This window comes from Caloenas nicobarica, chromosome 1 (assembly GCF_036013445.1).
Source record: "Caloenas nicobarica isolate bCalNic1 chromosome 1, bCalNic1.hap1, whole genome shotgun sequence".
Lineage (NCBI taxonomy): Eukaryota > Metazoa > Chordata > Aves > Columbiformes > Columbidae > Caloenas > Caloenas nicobarica.
Genome location: NC_088245.1, coordinates 110,405,570 through 110,426,283, shown reverse-complemented (window position 1 = coordinate 110,426,283; position 20,714 = coordinate 110,405,570).

Here is a 20,714-nt window from a genome sequence, read left to right as displayed (position 1 = left end):
CACAAACCAGCTAAAATACACATGGAAGCCTCCCTTCATCAAGGTGGTGTTCCACGAACTCAAACAAATAGAGGGGAAGTGGGGAATTTAGGGACTGTGGGACATTCGTAAGCACCATGGGCCCTTGTGGTAAAAGCTACCACCTTTCACAGGATTCCCAAAAGTTTTATGGGAAGGACAGGCTGGACACTGAAACGCTGCCAGCAAGAACACAGGGATGCAGAGGAGAACTGAACTGCTCAGTGGCTAACATCAGCAGGTACTTGGTTGAGAAAAGGCAGATCTCTTTCAATGCAGCAGGATTTGGGAGTGAGACAGGTGAGGCTACAGACAGCCTGTTCTGTTACGGTCAGGAGGGCTTGGTGGTAGACCAAAGCCATTTCTTTTGAGTCCTCTTTGTCATTGCTGTCCTTGTTTTCACTGCATTGCAAGGTGAAGAGGACAGTTTTGCAGTTTCACTGAGAGGGATGCGGCAGTAACTGGCTGTTAGAATGTGGTATCTGCCCTGTCTTCACAGGCTGCTCAGAGCATCCTCCATCCAGCACATCTTTTGCTGCACAGCTGCAGAAAGATACAGGCAAAATTCTTGAAATGTCATTCCAGCTTACCTTCTATTTGGAAGTCTGTTTACTCATCCTGAAGGAACAGTTGGTGGTAGAGGGGGAAATAGCCTTAACACACCAAGCATTTTCTACCCAGTTTGCTTGATTTTTTTTTTTTAATCGAACTATTTGATGGTGATCACACACTCCAAAATGTGACCAAAAGCTCAAGTGAGGATTTGCTGAGATGGAAAGATGGCCCAAGGCCTTTGAAGGTTCTTCCTGAGCAGAGACAACAGGATTCCCATCTGCTGCTCTTTTGGTTGCCAGCTCCTTGTATTCCCTGAAAGCTAAAAATAAAACTTCCTTTCCTGTTAATCCCTTTTTTGAATGAGACAGGTCTGTCAATGCTTTTGTTAAAGAAATTCACATGTTAAGTGTAGGAGTGGCGAAACTACTAGGCTATTTTACCATGTTTAAAAGAAACCCAGAGTCTGAAGAATCCACACAGTAACAACTTCGGACTTCACAGTCATATTTAGTCGTTCAGCACTACCACTTTGGAGCAAATACTGCAGCATACATGGGACGTGGCATTAGAGAATTTCCTGTCTCAAACCTATAGAAAAGTAACAGGTTAAAGTTTAGAGGTTAAAGATTAATTCTCAGCTTCTGTTGTAGAGATCCATCCTACTCTTTCTTCTACTGAAGTCTCTTTCACAGAATAGAGTCTAAAAACAAAACCACAAATCTACTCTGTTTCCTTTTTGTTAGAAACACCATTTACCATCTTTGAACTGAATATTAGATCCACTTCATTAAAAGCTGCCATACATCTTAGAGGGGCATGCGTCACCTCTTCCTCACATTCTGGGCTATTTCTTGGCAACAATATGTGCCTGATAGTCCTTAAATTTAATAAATCAAACTGAAGAACATGCCATGACCCCTCAGCTGCTGCAGTTGGAGGTCTGCTGCTTTGTGCACTTTCTTAGCCCAGGCTCCTCTGCAGTGCCCTCTCTGCACTGACCTCTGAGCCAAATGCTGAGTCTCTACATCAACAACAAACCCTTTAGATCCCCAGGAGCCTCCCAGCTTCACTATTCCAGTTTTTGGTTTAACCTGTTGCGTTAATAGGTGACATTTGTCACAAAAAACCCACCTTCAGCAGTAGAAAAGTATTTATAAATGGATCACCTCTCCATTTAGATGCACCGAGGATTTACACAGTTCCTCAGAATAAAAAACACATGTGAATGCATTTCTCTGCCTCTGCTTACCAGGGGCTTTCGAGTACTTTGTGGCTCAGCCCCTTCCAGACAGTGCACTGCTCGGATTTGTTTCTCTTCAAGGAACATGCCCCTTTGCTTCCACCAGTGTGCTCTTCCTTTAAAGAGCACCGCAGTTGTTTATCTTTCTTCCATTTTTATGATGCCTTTCATTTCCACCTGCCTCGCTGCAGCAATAACTAGATACTCTCAGTTCTGTTGAACAGGGTGCCTGTTGTGATCATTGCCCCCATGGCACATGGTCTGGAGGAGCTGATGCCATCTGTGGTTTCTCCCCAAAGGAGGCTCACTGGCCTTCAGAAGGTGACACAGTCCTTCTATCCCATATTGGTGGACCAAGCCTATAGACAGAAATCCTGATGTCAGCCCCGGCTCAGAAACTGAACAGCAGGAGATCCTGCAGGCTATCTCACAGGACAAACTCAAAGTTCCACCACATGGGATATAATAACGTATTTTGGTTATAGGGAAGTCTAGCAGACATCATCATCCTCATCAGTGCAGATGGGAAATACAGGCAAAGACCTTTCCTGGGGGGGCGAATTATATTCAGCTGAGTTCAGCCTAGCACTAAAAGTTTGTATAAGCAAAATATATCAACAATTTTCAGTGCCGTGGGACTGCACATCAGATTTCTCACAAGTTTGGATACGCAGCCAGCTAAGAAAAATCGGCTAAAATTGTCCAGCTTCCAAAGGTATGTACAGATTTAATAATGAAACCAAATCCTGTTTCTCAGCTATAGCATATTATGCAATTGAACTTAGATGCAGCTTGGCCTTTTCCACTATAAAGCCATTGACTTTTCATCTACTGCCAGTAATAAACTACTCATTTCAGAAAAGGTGGCTCATTAATGTGAGGGAAAGAACATATATATATATCACTGTTAAATAAATTAATAATGGGATTTACTTGTTACTTGGACTCTGGCAGCAACTGTAAAAATAAAGAAAAAAGTGACTACAATGAAATAAATTAAGATAACAAAACTAAATTGTAATTTTGATGCCTATTCAGATGGAGAAATTTCTGCATGAAAAAGAATATCAGGTGTGCCAGAAGCTTTACATCTGTGCTTTTAAGAAGAAAGCTTAGTCAAAGACTCTTATCAGTAGAGAAGCAATAAAAGAGAAAAGGGAGAGACTCATTAAATCTGAAGGTAACAAGTTTGATTTTATCTCGCTTCCAAAGTAGCAAATCAGTTTCTGGCAGTCAATATAGGGGAGAAATATAAAGCAGCAGAATCAAACTATTATTTTTGTAATATACTGTTACGCTTTAATCCAGACATGAGTAATTATTTGCGTTGTCTTACCTTTTTAAAGTAACTTGCAAGCAATTGGATGTGGCAGCAGAACAACAGAAAGGAAATTCACAGCACTTCATAGTAGGACAAAGAGCTGGAAGAACCTTATAAAATTAGGACCCCAAATTGGTGGTAAGGGGGGTAGCCAACAATCAGCATCCTGAAGGAGAATAGAGGCAGGTAGTGCATTTTCTCTGCCATCGCTGTGATAAAGCACACATATTTGATTGCAGAGCTTTTCAGCAATGGAAGAAGTTTTTCCCCAAAGGAGTGTTGATGAGCAGTAAGACAAATATGTCCTAAGGACCAAGTAAATGCCACTTTGTGAGCATCTCATATGTGTCCAAGGGCACTGATGGGCAAAGACAAACCTCACAGATCTTCATCATCAAAAATAATAGATTACGATTAAGAAGTTCTTTCCCTAGAGTGAGTTTCTGTAGATTTTTCTTTCCCAGTCTTGGTTTATAGTTCCCAGTTTCTAGAGGAGGGATGTCAAGAGTTTTGAGAAGTTTTTGTGTCAAAAATGCCAGTTCATCTGAACTGAAGCTTCTGATAAAAGAAAATATTTTTAAAAGATGTATTGACAGAAAACTGTTTTTTAACTTTAGTTTATGTGGAAACATTTCAACGTGACATTTCCTATGTGAACTGTTCTGCATCTGCTGTTCAAAGCAAATTTTCAAATCTGAAACATTTTGAAACTCATTAAAATAAAAATTAAAAGAAACGGAAATCAAAATGCAATGTTTCAAAATGAGGAAATTGCACACAGATTTATTGATTTATTTTTTGTTTATAGAAGTTTCTGCTTTTCAGCTTAATTCAGGACACCAGACCTTAAGAATAGCTAAGGACCTCTTTATGGAACAGGATAAACAGAAGCTAAGGACCTCTTTATGAAATAGGGTATGTGGAGTAAAGACGAGCACGCTTAAAATCGTGTTTTACAGCTGTTTTGTGGAGGGGAATATCTTCAGAAGTTACTGATGTTATTCTGACTGGAAAACGGCTTCTCAGGCCTGCTGCCATTAATGACTAAGTCTGCTTTTCCTCAGCAGTCAGGTGCTGAGCAAGACAGATCATGCATTTCTTCCCACAGGTCATAACATGACAGAAACGGTTTTTGCTCCTTCTGTATTGCTGTTACTGGGAAGGAAAACAAAATACTAAACCAGAACATGCACATACAACAGTAAAACTGTAACAGAATAACATAATAAAAAAAAATAAAACAGAACACCCTCCAAAACTAGACGTATCTTGTTTTGTGTAGCAAGCAGACCACCCAGTAGCAAAGAAGCAGAAAAGAGCATACATGTATGACTGTGAAACCTTGTCAGTGTGGGGTTTAGTCACAAAAGCAGTGAGACTGCCTGTGCCAGTAGCCTGGGCACAGACAAAATCCTGGACTGTCTACCTACAAAATCAGTGCTACCGCCTGAAACTGTGCTTTTTGCCTTTTACCTGCAGAGCAGGACTTTCAGGAGATCATATCTGGCTTAACTCTGGCGGGGTTTCTGGAGCAAAAGCTCAGTACCTGTTTCATTGGGTGAAACTCAAGCCCAGGCTTTCCATAAGGAAGCAAAAGTAGTATCTGCCAGTAGACAGCTGGGGAGTCCCTGATTATGTCTTTCAAGCCATGATAGAAATTCCCGCTCTGAATGTCAGAGTTTTGGTACTCCTGCATTTCCAGAAGGTCCACATCTGAGCTGGTGGAAGACTGGGGCAAAAAAGACACATTGGGGCAACTCTTTTGAGTAGGGTGCACCTTGCACATTCCACTTGTGCAGCTTTGGTGAGGCAAAAGGCACAGCCTGGCAGCCCATCCCGACTCTACTGCTGGTGCTACGTGTGTTGGATGTGGCAGTAAACTGGCCTCAGCTTGGCCACAGGCAGGCTTGTAACCAACCTGAGAGGAGGACATCACTCCCACACAACGCTGCACCCAGTGCTTAGAACTGTTATTTCGGCACCTTCACAGCAAACTTGAGAGGGGTAGGGAGGCTGGGGCTGAAGACCAGAAGGAGAGATGTGTGCTGTGTTTTTGGTGCACCTTAAGGGTGCAGGTCTTGCCTTGGGCTCTCACGCAAGAGCCAGCAGCTGAGATTTAGTAGAAAACTAGCCACGTCTTTCCAAAGCTCCCATGCCTTCAGGCTGCTCTGAAGTTAGCAAGCCAATTTCTATGGCATTTTGGCATGATTGAGGATAGCTACAGCAACGTATCCCAGATGTCCACCTTGTTTCAACACCAGCAAAACCTCTTTTAATGCTTGTCCCAGGACACTATTCTCCCAGACAAACCTGTCAATATATACGCACACACTTTGTCATGGTGAATTTCATCAGCATCTGTTTCAGGAAGGAAAGAGATGCTTTAGAGCAGCTAGAAACTGTACTGCTGGGCACTTTTTTAAATTTCTTGAACCATTTTCAAAACAGATGTTACATATTCCTCTTACATTTCATCATCTCATCTCAGGACATGCAGTAGATATGTTTCTGAAGGGGCAAACATCACTACTGAGAGATTGTTAAATAAAGAAGTCATAGAAAAGAAAGAGAAAGAAAAGCAGATGTTTTGCATGCTAGTGAGGCAAAGTTTATAGGAAGAGATAATAAGTTTTAGTAGACCAACTTGAGTAAGCTGGGAAAAACCAAGAAAGCTTCCAGATGTGAAGAACCTTCAGATCTGAGGAAGCGACATGTCAGTGACATTGTAACAGATATATTTGCTTCCCCAATAAAATTTATGGCTCAAATACAGTAACCTTAGGCAGCTTTTTAACTGCAGGTAGACTCAGAAAGCAGAAACTGTTTTAACATACTGTGAGCTAGCCCCTAGAGAGACATTTTCTGCACATCTTGCTCTTGAGTTTGATGAATTCACTAAATATTTTCAGATACTTTCTTACATTTCTGGTAGCCTCCTTTTGTCTTCCCCTCAGCTTTTTGTTTTTTTGTTAGAATACCTTTTTCTTCTACAGGAGAAATTGTTCATGTTAATGTAAAACTTGCAGGGTGTGTGGTCTATCTAAGACCCAAGCAAGCTTTCCTGCTCTTGCTTGGCAGTTCCCATGGCAGCATCTGGTAGTTGTGCCTTCGTCTAACATCTTTCTGATTTACCTCCACTTGCCTCTTCTATTATCTCCTCTTGCCACCAATTTCCTTTTTCCTGGCATCTGACAAGTTGACTAGCACCTTCAGATAGCAACTATCACAGCTCCCCAGCATCATTCATCCCTTGCTGACAGCTGAATAATATGGTATCTGTCCTGTTTCAGAACTGTCATTCCCACATAATAATTTTCCAAGAGTAATTTCTCTGATGCCCTTTGTTTCTTTTTCCTCCATCCCCCAATCCCACATAGTCAGTTTACAGTTTCTCCAATATTTACTCCCCAGCAATTCATTCTAGCTTTGTAAGCGGAAGCAAGAAGCTGAATAAGTTCTACCCAAATGCTGAGCTGGGTATTTTGGGGGGAGGCATTCAAGTCTCATGAGAGAAAATTATTATCTTGTCTGACTGACAGGTAATACTTAGGGTCCAATTTCTGCAGTGCAAACATTTGCATGGCCTGAAAGTAATTTATATAAACATTTCAGAACAATTGCTTGGAATTTACTATGGCTGAAAACATTCACGTCAGTAAAACGAATTCAGTGAAATGCTTGTAAAAAGGCACATTGCGATCTGTCTAGAAACTTCACAATACTTGGCGTTTCTCTTGAAGTCTTATTTTCTGCAAGAATGTGAGCTTTTGCTTGAAATAGAAATCCATTTTTGAAGATATTTTATCAGAAAAAAAAATTGAAAATGTGATCTATATCCTAAAGATTAAAAACCAAACCAAAGCAAAAAAACCCCACAGAACAAAACCCCACAAGAATACAATAAAAGGTATATATCTCTTTAAATCTCATAATTCTGTGAACCAGGCTTGTAACAGCTTAGTCTAATAAGTGAGAATGCTGAAGAAAGTGTATTCAAACCAAAAGCATGCTCTTGATGATTCTTGGGCTATTTTTGCAACACTTGGCAAACCTGTTCCCTTTTAAAAAGTCAGGTATAATGCCTCTGGTGTTTAAAAATAGACAGACATGAAGCACAGCATTGTTATATACTCAGTACAGTTCCCAGATACAGTCATGTGCTTCTAGTTCTTACAGTTCTGGAAGAAGGGGTGTTTCCTTGCCTTTACTTTCTTTCTGTCTGCAGTTCCCACTGCCCGTAGCAGCCTTTGTGGAAGCTGTTCCTATCCCACTGGAAAGTTATTGACCTGTACAAAACTGTGTGGAGCTGAGAGTGCCCCTGAGAAGCCACGATGCAGCAAAATCATTAACCATTGCAGGAGATTAAAGATAAACTTGCACCCAAGCAACTCACTGCTTCTGTGCGTGTGCCAGTGGAGAGCATCTCTCAGCTGTGTTCCAGCACCGGTTCTCCATCCACCCCTACCACCTGTGTGCAGGACACCCAGGAAACAGCACGTGATGTTGTCTTAGAGAAACACCACGCTGTCATGCTGGATGACGCAGAATTGCAGACCGGCTGAGGAGGGACGTCAGCCTCAGAGATCATCTGTGCTGTCCCCCTGCTCAGGGCAGGGTCAGTCAGAGCAGGTTGCTCCAGGCCATATACAGCTCGGTTTTTAATACCTCCATGGACAGAGACTCTGCAACCCCTCTGGGCAGCCTGTGCCAGGGCTTGATCAGCCTCAGAGTAAAGAAGTGTCTTTTTATGTTCAATGGAACCTCCCGTGTTTCACTTGGCGCCTGTTGCCTCTCGTCCTGTCACTGGGCACCACTGAGAAGGGTCTGGCTCCATAATCTTTACTGCTCTATAGATATCATCAGGTATTTATATATATATAGACACACGACCACCACCATATATAAAAACTATCAGGCCTTTTTTTACATGGAGAAGATCCCACTGAGTCTTCTTCAGGCTGAACGGTCCCAGGTCTCTCGGGTTTTCCTTGTATATGTGCTATAATGTATACCCACTAAGCATTTCACATGCTCAGCTGCATCCTTGGAATATTCTGGTTTCTAGATGCGTGTTTATAGAACATGGGTACTTCTCTGATTTTGGGGTGTATCTGTGTGTGTTTTGTATGCTCAAATAATTTTAAAATGCCATTATGTTCTTACCTCTGCATCTGCAGCAGATACATACTGGTCAACAAGAAGTAAACTACACTATCAGGGTCTTCCCATATACCTGAAAAAGTAATGAAAAATGACTCACATTATATTTTGTATATATGATACAACCTCAGTGGCCAAGCTCTAAAGCTGGGGTGCCAGCCTAAGCCACAGCAACTGATGATCCCAAACACCCAGGCTAGGGTTACTCTGGAGGGCATGGCAACAGTTGCCCCACCAGAGGACAGAAGAGGGTAAAAAAGCTATAGATAAACTTAAATAACTTCTGTTGCCCTTTATGTTGACCTTGCAAATGCTTTCTTTTTTTTATCGTCAGATAAAATAATGTTGTGAAGGCAACTGATTTATCTCCAAGAATGAGTTGGGAAAATGAACCCTCTGAGGATGAGGATGGTTAGATGCATTTTCTCACGGAGGATGAGAAGTGGAGGAAGGGAGCATAACACCACGTAAATAGAACCCTTCGTCCTCCCAACCAAACCATAGCAGAAGGGCTAGACAGGAAAAAGAGGTTCCTTTAGATTGCCTATCTGAGCCATTTACTTGGTTTAATTTTGGCAGGTTACCTGTGTATTGCAGGACAGATCCACTACCTGCAGTGAGGGTTGTTCTGACAAAATCATTGTAAAACCATTGATTGTACAATCCTGTCTAGCCACTTTTTTGGAAGTGTTATTTCATTGCACTAAGTGCCCATGAACAAAAATTTCCTATTGGTCGTGTAAGCTGGTGTCCCGGTTTTGGCTGGGATAGAGTTAATTTTCTTCCCAAAATGAAAGGTGCTCCATAAAGGGTGGAGAGGCTCAAAACTAGTGCGAGCTCCTTGCTAGCAACAGGTGAACCTCTGCCCCAGTGAGATTGAAGCTGGGTGAAGGGGAAGCCCCTCCAGATGAACCAGCCTGAGCCAGGGTGGAGTTACACATGCTCTAAAGCCCATGGCCAGGCTGTGGGGCTGTGCCGTGACCCCACCGCTGAAGGAGACACGACACCAGAAGGCCAAGGCCGTGCCATAGGTACATTTCCGCCATAGCAGAGGCAGCACAGGGACGCATCCACACCCAGGCCTTGCAACATGGCAAGGCTGGACTGCCTCCCACAAAGGGCGTCCGTTGTGGTCGTCATCTCTCTCATCATGGTGATCTGTCGTGGTGATCCATCATCACCACAGTGATCATCATCCACCGGCAGAAAGAATGGGGTGTGGAGGGATGGAGCCGTGGAATTTGGCACCCTGCTGTTTCTGGCTAGGTTGTGCACACACAAAATGCCAGGAAGCCCTTTTTTCTCCTCTTTTTCCTCTCCTAGCCTCCAGCATCCAGCTCTGAGGACCCAGCACCCGGGGCCTCCCTTACTTTTCACTGATGGAAAGGCCCTGGGGAAGAGAAATGCGGAGAGAGGAGGCGCTCGCTCCACCTAACCACAGTGAAGCCCAAGAAATAGCTACACAGAACTCGTCACTAGAAGATCTCCTTGGGAAACCTGGGTCCAGTTTTCTCGTTTACTACTATGCCTATGAAAATGGGAGCACCCTTCCGCCTGCCCAGGGCTTGGATGAAGACGTGCTCTCCAGTACAGGGGTGAGGCCCGCTGCTGTTAAAATGCTGCTGAAGGTAGAGCCCCGCTTTATCATATAGTATTCTCACACTCTGTCTCTGAGTTTCAGACCCATGTGGATATTTGCAGAATGAAGAGGGTAACTTATTTTTTTGCAAATTTCTTTCACTTTCCATCACCTGCTTTGACTAATGTTTGGGCACGTTGGCATTGCACATTCCCATAGCCATCCTGCATGTACAATTTGTCCTCGAAGAGTGCTTCTGTCTGATCACATTTCCCAGATCTCTTTATTTTCTAATCCAAACTTAGACTTGGTCAGTAAATTACTTCTTCTGCCTCGTAAAAATATTTTTATATTTAAAAAAAGAAAAAAAAAATTAAGCTTTGGAAAATGGAGGTCTTTGAAAGTAGGAGTAAAAGTAAAGCAATTCCTCATGAAGTCTGTCCGCACTGAGCAGCCAGCCCCAGGCAACAGCACTGGGTCCCAACAGCTGATCCTGGAGAGAAAAGACAGAAAAAGGCAAAAAGGCCCAGAGACCTCTGCGAAACAACAGAATGGCAAAAAGGCTGAACCAAAGGAAGTCCCAAACAGAACTTCCCCAAATAGGTCTCCATCCCGGCTCCAAGGAAACCTGAACCTAGCTGGAAGATCCCAGCTCTCCTTAAATATGAAGCACAGCAGTAATGGCATGGAATATTCCTATTGATCAGTCTGGATGTCCATCAAGGTCTGCCCCATCTATGCCCCCTTTCCTAGCTGCTTCACACCTGTGGGCAGAGCGCTCAAAAAAAGTCCTTGGCAGACAACAACAATTAAAAACATTAACTCTGTCCCAGGGTGTTATCTTCTTGTTCTCAAACTAAATCCAAACAATAACTGTGCTAGCAACAAAAAAGAAAAGTTTCTAACTGCATGAAGAGAAATTAACTTGTTTCAGTCAAACCAGCACAGCACATGTTCACCCAATTCCCTTCTTCTACAACTATGCAGTACCATTCTTTCAATTCTCCTCAGAACACCAGTATATTTTTCTTCTTCTTCTCCCTTTCTTAAAAAGAAATTAAGCAGAATGATATTCATAATTCTGTAAATAAAATTACTTTCAATCCTATTCCCTTGCATATTATTTTTGTAAAGGTCAGCCATAAATCAATCTTTCTTGCTGCATTTTTTCTTTGCAGTGAAATGGTAAAATGTGGAGTGCTCTGTAGCTAGAAATGCAATTGTGTAGACATAAAAATCATATCCATAACCATCGTACGAATACTTATCTCAAGATGTGTCTCTATGTCCTTCAGAGCAATAACTGTAGCAACTGAGAATGGGACAGGAGGAGCTTAACTGTTATGGCTCATTTATTTCCAGCAGGTGAAACTGCACTTCAGATAAACTATAGTGGTCATAACACATAAGGGACACTCTCATGTACTAGAGAAGCTTTGAAGCCATTAAAATAAAATACGAACCATTACAGCTGTTCAGGTATTTTTCAACTTCTTATTTAAAGCACAGACATTGAAGATTGCAGTTATATTATTCTGTCTGATGTCTAGTAATTCTTATAAAAAACTAAAAAGGCCATGCTGTCAGGCTGCCTCTTCTGTAGGACTAAGGAAAATCAACCCAAGTTGAGCCAAGGTATCTTTGTGATGCTGTGATTTATAATACTTATGCTAGGTAATTCAGTTAGGATGTTAAACACTTTTTACATGTGAAATAGCACTACATTCTGCCCTCTTGCAGCAAAAGGATTTTTATTTGGTACCAAAAGATAAACAGCGTAACATGCCGAGTAGAGTAGAAGATCAGAAGCCCAGAGGTGTTTGCTAAATAAAGGAGGACCAGCCTGTGCCCAGCACAGAAGGAAAGGGCCAGACCTAGAGGGAAGGTGATGTGGAGGCAGAGCAGATGGGGAAGGAAGAGCTGACTGGCCAGCCTGGCATGGGCACTGCAGCTGCTGCACACAGCTTGCAAAATAGTGCCTTTTTTTTGCAGCCAGTTGAGGAACCGCATGTGTTTTTTACAGGTGAGCTGCAATACAGATGGAGTTTCTTTTGCCACAGAACAATATGGTTTATAAATGACTTAAGAGCCCTACAAAAAAGGAACACGAGACATGACAAGTGCGCCATACATAGTATGTTTCTGAGAGATAACCAGTGTAGCTAGAGACAAAGAAACAGGTGGATGCCCAGTAAAGCGATTTGTTTTTATGAACTGTCTGGAGGAAAGCAAGACTGTAAATCAGAGTCCTTTAGGAATATGAGGAATATATTTTCATAGGTATCTGCTGAGAAATGATGCCTTTTGCTTATGCAGCACTGCCTGTATTTATTGTGAAGAGAAGAGGTTTTCAAAGGCTGCTGGACTCCTTTGGCACATCACTCCTTTAATGTCTTGCCATGACAATGAAAACCATCACACAGCATGGAAAAAAAAAATCTCTGCACCAGGTATTATTCTTCACTAGAAAGCTATACTGTAGTTTAAATTAGCAAGGTGCTTCTGAACCCTTATTTAAAATGTATTTGCCCTGACATCCCAAGAAAAGAGTTTCTTTATTTAATTGCACTGTCAGTGCCGATGCTTTCAGCTAAAACTATTTGAAGTTAGACCTTTTAATAGAAAGTGACAATTTAAATTGCCATGATAGCAGCATAACTGGTGCTTAAAGTCATTACTAACCTGATGCTGCAGTTGGCTCCAGACCAGTTTATTAAAGCAAAAGAAAGATGGAGTAGGGGAAGAGGAAATTAAGTGGTGAATCATTAATTCCTTTAGTACTTGCTGTAACAACAATAGCTGTGATGAAGGTATTTGCCTGTATGATGGAGACAATGTATAATCCCATCCCATCCTCGCTTTGCATTAACCAATACCCCTCGCTAGTGAATTGCCAGCACTGATTTGAGCTTGCTTTCACACGGGATGGTGTCCTGGTCTCCTCGCTCACTGCCATGGCCCATGGAGTGGGCATCTTTGTTTTGTCTCGCTCTTGGGGACTCGGCAAGGTACCACTTACACCGAGCCTGAGCAAGAGTTTTGGGGTAAGGTCTGTTTCCCTTTGCTGCCAGTGCAGAGCCATGCATTTAACTTTTTCCTGGGAATAAGGTAACTAATGCCTATAGGGGCTGGTGTTCCTATTCCCTGCAGGGCGATACCTCTGCAGGGAGGTCTCTTTCAAACACCCAGACTCCCTCGGGTCTTACACCCCTGGGAAACACCTTTGCTGATGGGGTCCCCCAAACTACGCGGTGAAAACAGGTTTAACAGAATCGTGGAATGCCCTGAGTTAGAAGGGACCCACAAGGATCGTCGAGTCCAACTCCTGTCCCTGCACAGGACAACCCTAAAATTCACACCGTGTGTCGGGGGGCGTTGGGGCGCTCCCCCCGTCCCCCGCGGGGCGAGAGGGGTCCCGGAGCGGAGCGAGGGTGGGTGAAGAGCCCTTGTGGCGGGGGACAAGGGCTCGGTGGAGTGGGGGTCCTGGGGCTCGGAGAAGCTCCCTGCGCGCTGCCGCCGGCCTTATCCGCCACCGCCACCTAGTGACACGGCCCCGGGGCGCCCGGCGGCCGCGGGCGGTACCTGTCCCGGGGCGCTGCCCCGGGCGGGGGCAGGGCTGATGGACAGCGGGGGCGATGGGCGAGGGAGAGGTGGAGATGTCGAGCTCCGGCTTTGGGGGGCGAGAGGCTGCGCTCGGCGGTGGCTCGGCTGCCCGGCCGGGGAGCCGCAGGCATGGGCTGCAGGCAGGGGCCAGGCAGGGGGAGTGCGGCTCTGGGCTGAACGCTGAGGTGGGGAGACCTCAGGAAGGAGAAAGCCCGTCTGCACAGGGGGAGCCCAGCGCTGCAGCCGCAGGGCATCCCGGCAAAACCGCCCTTGTCCGTGGGGACACAAATGGCCACTCACCGTGCCCGGGAGCAGCAGGACCTCTGCACGTCATTTTGGCGTTGGCAAGCTGGTGACGGCGGGGCTTTTGCCGTGGAAAAGCCCGGGATTGTCATAGAGGGGTTGCTGCCAGTGAGTCAGTGAGAGGTGCAGAAGTTAGGGCAAGCTTTGCAGGCAGGGGGCTTTCCAGCTCTATCAGAGCAATTCCTGCTGCTCACCACTTCTGCATCCTGCTCCTAACAGCTCCAAACAGAACGGTCCCAGCAGCAGGAGCCTAGCAAGTCAGGAGTACCACAAGCTTTCTGAGTACCCATGGGCCAGGAAAGCTGCACAATCTTCTCTTCATTTGGAGACACCCCTCAACACCTCTCCCCAAAGCTTTCAAAGTATTGGTTTCAGGGTTGGTTTGGTGTTCAAACCCAGTCTCTGCAGCCGGGAGCTTCACACACTGGTGAGACCTCCTCAGTGCTTAGAGGAAAAGCCATGCCCTCCTCAGAAAGCTGAACTATCAAGTTTGCTGATGACACCAAGCTGGGAGGAGTGGCTGACACGCCAGAGCGCTGTGCTGCCATCCAGCGAGATCTGGACAGGCTAGAGAGTTGGGCGGGGAAAAATTTAATGAAATAGAACAAGGGCAAGTGTAGAGTCTTGCATCTGGGCAGGAACAACCCCAGGTTCCAGTACAGGTTGGGGAATGACCTATTAGAGAGCAGTATAGGGCAAAGGGACCTGGGGGTCCTGGTGGACAGCAGGATGACCATGAGCCAGCACTGTGCCCTTGTGGCCAAGAAGGCCAATGGCATCCTGGGGTGTATTAGAAGCGGGGTGGTTAGTAGGTCGAGAGAGGTTCTCCTTCCCCTCTACTCTGCCCTGGTGAGACCGCATCTGGAATATTGTGTCCAGTTCTGGGCCCCTCAGTTCAAGAAGGACAGGGAACTGCTGGAGAGAGTCCAGCGCAGGGCCACAAAGATGATGAAGGGAGTGGAGCATCTCCCTTATGAGGAAAGGCTGAGGGAGCTGGGTCTCTTTAGCTTGGAGAAGAGGAGACTGAGGGGTGACCTCATCAATGTTTATAAATATATAAAGGGTGGGTGTCACGAGGATGGAGCCAGGCTCTTCTCGGTGACAACCAACAGTAAGACAAGGGGTAATGGGTTCAAGCTGGAACACAAGAGGTTCCACTTAAATTTGAGAAGAAACTTCTTCTCAGTGAGGGTGACGGAACACTGGAACAGGCTGCCCAGGGAGGTTGTGGATTCTCCTTCTCTGGAGACATTCAAAACCCGCCTGGATGCCTTCCTGTGTAACCTCACCTAGGTGTTCCTGCTCTGGCAGGGGGATTGGACTAGATGATCTTTCGAGGTCCCTTCCAATCCCTAACATTCTGTGATTCTGTGATTCTATGCCATCGTTGTATTTGTTGGCAGGGCCAATGGGATGCCATTCAGAGGGACTTGGACAAGCTTGAGAAGTGGGCCCATGTGAACCTCTGGAGGTTCAACAAGGCCAAGTGCAAGGTCTTGCACATGGCTTGGGGCACCCCTAGTATCGATACAGGCTGCGGAGCATGGCCAGCGGGTTGCGGGAGGTGGTTCTGCCCCTCTGCTCTGCTCTGGTGAGACCCCACCTGGAGTTCTGCATCCAGTTCTAGGGCCTCCAACATGAGAAGCACTGTTGGAGTGAATCCAGAGGGGGGCACAAAGATGATCAGAAGGCTGAAGCACCTCTCGTGTGAAGACAGGCTGAGAGAGTTGGGGTTGTTCAGCCTGGAGAAATGAAGGCTCCAGGGAGACCTTATTGTGGCCTTTCAGTACTAAGAAGGGGCCTATAGGAAAGACTGGGACAGACTTTTTAGCAGGGCCAGTTGTGATAGCACAAGGGGTAATGGCTTTAAACTAAAAAAGGGGAGATTCAGACTATATATAAGGAAGAAATTTTTTATGATGAAGGTGGCTGTTTAGCCTTGAGAAAAGGAGGCTGAGGGGAGACCTGATCGCTGTCTACAACTACCTGAAAGGAGGTTGTAGCATGGAGGGGGTTGGTCTCTTCTCCCAAGTAGCAAGTGATAGGACAAGAGGAAATGGCCTCAAGTTGTGCCAGGGGAGGTTCAGATTGGATAGTAGGAAAAACTTATTCACAGAAAGGGTTGCAAAGCACTGGAATAGGCGGACCAGGGAAGTGGTGGATTCACCATCCCTGGAGATGTTTAAAAGGCGTTTAGACAAGGTTCTTAGGGACACGTTTTAGTACTAGAGTTAGGTTAGGTTATGGTTGGACTTGATGATCCTGAGGGTCTCTTCCAACTGAAATGATTCTATGATTCTATGGTACAACACTGGCCCAGGTTGCCCAGGGAGGTGGTGGATGCCCCATCCCTGGAGACATTCCAGGCCAGACTGGACGGGGCTCTGAGCAACCTGATCTAGTTGCAGATGTCCCTGCTCATTGCAGCGGGTTGGACTAGATGACCTTTGAAGGTCCCTTCCAACCCAAAGCATCCCGTGATTCTATGGTTTAGCTTGATCTTGGCCAGGCCAACTGAAAACCAAAGGAAACAGCCCCCAGTGATTTCCGTCTAGCCTTTGAACTGGGCAGCCCCAAGAGGGAACAGGACCCCTACAGGTTCCTACCACTGGTCCATCAAAGGGATCACTGATTTAAGGCTCACAAGCCTCTTAGTGTTAACGAGCTAAGCATGGCAGGTCTGACGAGGCTTTGGATACTAGAATTTACTTAATCCTGGGGTTGGGAAGGAAAACTCACCTGCAGAGAAGCAAGGTGCTTGGCTGGGAGATGCCAGCACAGGGTTCACTTTGGGTCTTGGAGGTTGACATGGTGTCCCCAGCCCTGCAGGGGTGATCTTGCAGCCCAGAAGTGGCCCTGGGCATACAAACCATACAAAAGCCACCAGGATGACTAATGGGTGGACATTGTGCCCTCAGCATTGACCCTTTTTCTCGACAGGTCCTCTTCTAACAATGCAGCCTGCTGGTTAATGTAGGCAGAGCCTTTGGGGCTAGTTGTATGTTACCTGCCACTTGCATTACAGCTTGTTGTATGTTCTTCCGTAAAAAAAAAACAAAAAGAAAGAAGAAAAAACAGAAAAAACCCGCACTATTTTTAGACTCTTGAAACTCAACTCTAAGAGGCTCCTCTGTAATCTGATCCTTTTTTTGCAAGTTTCAGAGTCAAGATCAAGATCTGTGACACACTGAACAGACGTCGCTTGCCAAATATTTTTACCTCTCAAGCACACCTGTATTCCACAGGCGGGTGTATGTTCTGGGGGACCTCTCTTACCTTCTCTGACTTGTGTTTATTTAAACAGAGGTGGTAAATCAAGTCCTTCCCCTCCCTGGGGAGCCAGGGATGTCAGTTCAAATACAGGGGGTTTCTCTTTGCTGTGAATGGGTCCTTTGCATTGGGAAATACGACACAGCCAGTGCCTGACTGCTGGTGTCCCCTTCCCAGCCTCCTTGTCACCCTGCAGCAGGAAGGAAACCTCTTTTTTGCCAGTCCTTTCTGTAACCACCCCCTGTAAGTAAATGCCCAAGCCGGTACTTACATTGCATTTGGTTTGCCTGCAGCTCATTCCAAAAGCTCTACGCTACAAAAAGGGACGTGTGGTAAGAAAAGGAGTTGCTGCTCAGCCACTCCTGCCAGCCCAGCGGCCGTCCCTCCCTCCAGCCAGAGCCAGAGGAGGAGAGGGGCTTAGCTCCTCGCCCCTCAGCCCTCGGGAGGCCCCACCACCCAGAACCAGCCATTCGGACTCCCAGGAAGGTGGCCAAACAGGGATCCTGCTTGCCAGCCACGCCGGAGCAAGTGCTTCACGCCCACGTTACAGGGCAGGTTTTGGTCCGTGTTTGCAGGTAAGAGCTCCCTGGTCTCAGCGATATAGCTCCCCCGTCCCTTCTGGTATCCAGAAGTGGATCCTGCCCTCCTTTGCTGGTTCTCTTCAGGCTTGCACAGAAATCCCGGCACAGGGCACTTGGAACGCGGGCTGTTTGCCCTTCTGCAGCCACCAGCTTCTCTTGAGGCTTCCCAGGCCCTGTGCCTGCATGTGTGAAGCATCTGAATTTGTGGTGACAGCCCCAAGCCCCAGACCTGCTCTAAAAAGAGAAGGAATGGGGCTCTCCTTCCTCTGCAGCTGCCGTGAGGCGGCATCGCCTCATTGCTGGCGTCTTTTTGCAAGGTGTATGTTGTACCATAGAAAGGTCTGTCGCATGGCAATATAGGCTTGTGGAAGTCTTTTTCCTTGCATCCATGGTAGGTTTATTTTGATACTGGTCAGCTGTCCAGAGAGGTGACAGCTTTGGGTACTGCTGCAAAGGAGCTTAGTGGGTCTGGTCAAGTGTCAGCGTTGCTCTGGCTGCCCACAGAGAGTTCACACTGCTCCTTGGCAGAGGCTTCCCAGCAAAACTACTGCATCGAAAGCCTAACAAGTGAGGAAACTAAAGTACTTTATTAATAGCTCTATGATAGAGAGGTAAAATGGTATTAGTGATACCATAATTACATTAAAAATATAGTAAATATATAAAGTATATATTAATTTTCTCAGTTTCAAGCACTTCTTTATTCTTAGCACTCTCTGCTTCTGCCAGTCACTTGACCTACTGTAACATCCCAGCTCCCATCCCAGCTCCTGTACCTGTGAGAGCTTGTTAGTTATGACTCATCCTTTCAAATGGATACAATCCTAGCATTCCCTGTTTTCCTGGGCTGTGTCAGACAAAACATCTCCCAGACTTCTTAAAGCTACCTTCACCATACCAGCCTTAACAAAACTCCTGATTCATGCCAACGCAAGGGAAAAATCAGGTCCATGTTACCTCCTTTTTTGCGTGTCACGTGGAGTGTCTTTTCACCCGTGTTTGTCTCAAAGGACTCATCTTGTCAACTGGGCGCAAGCCAATTGGAGGATGTGGCTGCCCCTCCATGGGTTCCAAGTGCTGTGGGAGGTGCTCTAGCTCCTGGGCACCACACCACTGGGGTGCGGGTCCCCCGGGGCGACTGCGGATCACCTGCCAGTCCCAAGGTGTGGCTTTTGGTGCCTAGGCGTGAGCTACTGAACTGAGACCAAGAAGCCTAAGTAGAATGAGGCAGGACTTTTGGACCCATGCCACTGTACTTGTAGGTTGTCCTCCAAGCGCCCAGCCAATGCAGTAGACTTTGGCTTAAAGATCTCAAAATGAGCACTTTGCGTGGCTTTCTCTTTCTTAAGGCATGAACATCTCTGTGGTCCCTATTGGAAATGTCCTCATCAGTGCCAGTGCTCTCTGGTGACCCATTTTGGACTTTGATTATGGAATGTTAAGTTTTTCCATCAAAACCCTGATTTCAAGCACTTAGCTCCTCAAAAGAGACTCCAGGATGCTCAGTTGGGCACCTCAGCCCCTGGCCAGCAGTATCGGCATCTCTGGGTGGTGGGATGGACAGACATCCCCCAGCTAGGGGACAAGCAGAGACTGGCACCACAATGGCAGTCACCTGTCCCGAAGCTCCTGACACCCCACCCTGGGGTCCATGCTGGAACTGGTTGAAGTCAGCTTCAATCCATAGTTAAACTGCAGCAGAAAATAAGGTGAGAGACAGAGCAGGGGTGAGCAGGTGTGGCGGTACTTGTGCTACCAAGGGTCGAATGAGCTTGTTCAAAAGGCATATATATATATATATATATATATATGCCTTATATCTATAACATAGGATGCGTTCATTGTGTTTGCCTCTTTTGCTGTTTCCTGTCAGGTTCTTTACTTGGTCCTAATGGCAGCAATTCTTATCCTGATGTTTTCGCCAGGATCGTGCTGAGATGATCTGGTAAGTTTTGTCTTCAATACAATAGTAACATTTTTTCCAGATTCATGTAGTTTCTGTGGGATTCTGGTAACTACTACAAAGCCTGTGTGCTACGTGGCCTCCGAACCACCTGTGCTTGCAGTTTTTAAAGTGCTTATTGCCTTATAGAAATTAATAGCACTCTTGACTGGCACAGGTCCAGAAAAAACAAACAAAAATCCCCAGCCTCATTTAATGCTTCTGCTACTTCTAGAAAATAAAAAACGCCATCGAAACGCTTGCCTTTTCTGCATCGTCATTTCAAGGAAACCACAACAACCCTCCCTTCAATCCTCTCCACCTACTAAGAGCCTTTTTGGCGTGCTTGCCTTTTATGTATATTGACAACTACTTCTTCGCTCCTGACCCCTCTGCTGACCTGCTTATTAGTTCCAGTCAGCCACTCCTTGGTCTGTTTTCTACCTGTCACAATTGTTAAGGTATTAATTGTGTTTCCTATTAATGATATATTATTTAATTTTAATTACCGCCTTTAATAAGCCGGGGAACTGCAGTAAGCTGTTAGCCAGATGCTTCTTTTCCTAATTAGTGATGCAGCCTTTTGGCTCGCAAATAAGGCTGTCAAAGAACTCCCAGGATGGCGTCCAGGCTCTCCTGCCTCATCACTCGGGTGCCTTTGCTGCCGTGTCCCAGCGAGGGGGACGTCACCTGCAGGGGCTGCAGGCACCTGGGCAAGCTGAGGAGCCTTCAGCAGAGCCTGGCGGCCAAGCAGTGAGGCTTTCACAGCTAAGGGAATCCAAGAGGAAGGGAGTAGGTCCAAGGGGAGGGAGAGATTTGTTAGTCTGCACGAGCTGGAAGAACTCATAACTCCTCCTGGTTCTTCCTCACAGCAGCCAGGAATGGGGATATTTGTTCTTCAGTGCCCTGAACGTCTCTGGTACTCAACATGCAGTTTCATGATGAGTAGCTGAGGAACACCAGGTAGATGGAAAAAAAACCCACAAGAAAACAAATCAAACCAAAGCAGGTTGATGGCAACTCGGCATGACAGCTTCTTACTGGCAAGAGTTACCCAGTGCTCATCTGGCTGCACGACGAACCAAGATGAGGGGTGAAGGAGTCAGCATTTCCTAAAGGTATCCAGTGAGAGCAAACTAGCT